Consider the following 3226-nt stretch of genomic DNA (forward strand, 5'->3'; position numbering starts at 1 on the left):
AGAGTCATATATGCTTATTAATACGGGTGAAAAAAATTCATGTGTAATTTTTGTCATAAATCTTTTAATCAGAGATCAACTTTAAAAACATATATCTCTATTCACACAAGTGAAAAGAGATTCATCAGTTTGAGTGATTCAAGGTACACTTTGAAAGTCACACATATTTACTGTAAGTTATACATCTGTCTGTTCATACTGGTGAAAGGTGATGTAATGTAAATTTTTGTCTGAATTAATTTTTGTAGATCTAACTTGAATAACTTTTCTATTCTACCCATTCGAAAAATTAATGTTAGTAGTTGTCTAATTTTTTCATTTGAGTTATTTTGAAATGTCTCTGGATTACATCAGTACATAAAAAATCACTTTGGATAATTTTTGTTCAAACTTTTAGCTAAATAACAACCATTAACAAACTTGAATTAATTAATAAAGGCTGTATTATTCTTATCAGAAGTATTCTCCAAAAACATATGTATTAACACATATTATTTTGATGTGATGTTAAATTTATGTAATAATATTTATTATATTTATGTAATATTACTTTTTTTAGTTATTTTGTTTATTTTCATTTTCTTTAATTGTTTAATATTAATAGTAATAATAATGTTAATAAAAATATTAATATATATTATATATAAGTAAATATTTAAAAAAATGATGAAAATGAATCTTTTCTGAAAAGGTACCTGAATGTAAGGTTATAACTTTATACATATTCCAAATCAATGCCTTTTCTGTTTTATATTGTTTTTCTAAGAATTCATTTTAATAGAAAAATATTTATTGTTTACAGTCAAAAAACTTGGAAGATTTCTTTACTTACAGCACTGTTCTATATAAAACACAACACATGACTAACACATACAACTATATAACATACTATATAACATACAACACATGACTATTATGTGTATTATTTTATATGAACTTAATTTTAATTTACTCTATAATCCTTTATTATTATTAAAACTAATAAAAATAGTTAAAAACAAAATATTTTAGTAAGAAAAAATAATGTGTAAAAGCAAATTGTATATACAGATGTTTATTAATATAGCAGAAATGTAGGAATGCAAAGTTGACAGGAGTCTATTACTCCCTACTTTATCGCAGAACCTGGACAGAGTCCCTTGCTGCTGGATCATTCTAATCGGGCTTGTTTTTAAAAGGGTTATTTTTTTAATCTCGGATCTAATTTTTCAAGTTTTGTCTATTATTATTTTAGTGAATTTAAGACGGATTTAATTGCATTCCAATCCGTTGTTAAACCAGCGTTATCGAACCCATTTCATGGGCCGACCGCGGAAGGCTAGGCTTATAAAGCCTGTCCTCCCGACGTAATTCCCCTTCAGACCGTCCACTGAAGTCCTTTCGGTGCTAACTCTTTAATAGGCTAGCAGGAATACGCCACAACGGGGCACTAGCTATAAGGAGGGAGCAATGCGTCCCCTTTCCCGGAGGAGTCGCAATTGCTGGGATATTTTGTTTTACTGTAAGTTTTTTTTTTAAATTTAGACCGCGTTTTTGTTTTATGCGCGACTTACCGTGTTTGACGTCTTCAAACTATATAACTCGCGAAAACTTTTCACTCGCGACCCCGGAAACGCGTCTGACGCACTATTCCGTTTATGGCTCATGCGATATGGAGGCCCCTAAGCCTGGTTTGTCGATTTTCGGCTACCGCACCGCACCATCACGGTGGTTCGTCCAGTACGGCGTGAGGCCGCTTCCTTACAACTGTCGGAGTTGGGTCCTCTCGGCAGATGTCCCGAAGATGACTGTGTTCGGACACAGCCGCTCTCCCGAACAGTCTGCGCGCCTGCGCCACCCCCACCTCGGACACGGATTGAAATCTCGCATCAGATCGGAGAGTGGCGTTCCTGACGAACCACGGAGCTCCAAAGATCGTCCGCAACGCGATGTTTTGGACGGCCTCGATCTTCTTTTGAAGCGAGGAGCTCAACACTGCCCCCCATGCCGGGTAAGCATATGTTAGAATCGGCAGTACGTACAGCCGAAAAATGAGGAGCTTAGTTGCCAGTGGGTACGGGCTGGCACTGTTCAGCACTGGGTATAGTGAGGCTCTGGCGGCCTTAGCCCTCCGGGTCGCATAATTTACATGTTCGCCGAAGGTAAGCCGCCTGTCCAACACCACCCCCAGGTACTTAACTGTTTTCTCAAAAGGGATTTTCTCCCCTGAGATTTCCAGCTCCCTGGTCGGTTTTCGTGTCTTGCATGTGAACATCACGGCCACCGATTTTTCACCGTTGACCCTGATTCTCCACATGTCGAGCCACGGTTCCACTAAGTCCAGCTGCCTTTGGAGCCTCCGGACCGCATAATCCACATTTGCGGATTCGTAGAAATATGCCGTGTCGTCTGCGTAAAGGGCCGTTTTGACCCCTTCCGACAGCGGCATATCGTTCACGTACAAAGTGTACAAGAACGGGGAAAGTACTGCTCCTTGGGGAACCCCAGCGGCTATTTCTCTGGTAGAGGAAATCGTTTCCCCTACGCGCACGACAAAATGTCGGTCTAGCAGATATGACCGCATCAGTCTGACATAGCGGTACGGGATCGCCGATCGCGCTAGCTTATAAAGCAGCCCACTATGCCAAACTTTGTCAAAGGCCTTGGCCACATCCAGAAAAACGGCTGCAGTCACCCGTTTCCTGTTCAGGCCTCCGACAAGGTCGTCTATTATTTTTACCAGTTGGAGGGTGGTTGAGTGACCCACCCTGAACCCAAATTGCTCGGGCCGCACTTCTCCCTCCATGTATCGCCTCAGTTTTTCGAGAAAAATCCTCTCGAACAACTTAGACAATACCGGTAACAGGGAGATTGGCCTATAATTCCGTGGGAAAAGTAAACTTTTCCCCGGTTTGGGTAAACATACGACTTTGGCCGTTTTCCAACAATTCGGGAAATATCCAACGTACAAAATGGACATGAATATCACCGAAATTGCTGTAATCACGGAGGCCGGTATGTTCCGGAATGCACGGGCGCTGATCCCGTCGACACCCGGGGCCTTGTCGGGGCTTGTGGCCTTAATGGCTGCGGAAACTTCCGCTTCAGTGACTTGGTCAATCTCTAGAGGGGCGTCCTCCACCTGTGAGAAATAATCTACAAGAAAGGATTCCACCTCGGTTGTGTGCTCGTCGTTCGGGGTGGGAGGGGGGTTTGGAGTGAACTGCTCCTCCAAGGTATCGGCGAA

The sequence above is a fragment of the Lycorma delicatula genome, chromosome 1, assembly GCF_047948215.1.
Source record: "Lycorma delicatula isolate Av1 chromosome 1, ASM4794821v1, whole genome shotgun sequence".
Lineage (NCBI taxonomy): Eukaryota > Metazoa > Arthropoda > Insecta > Hemiptera > Fulgoridae > Lycorma > Lycorma delicatula.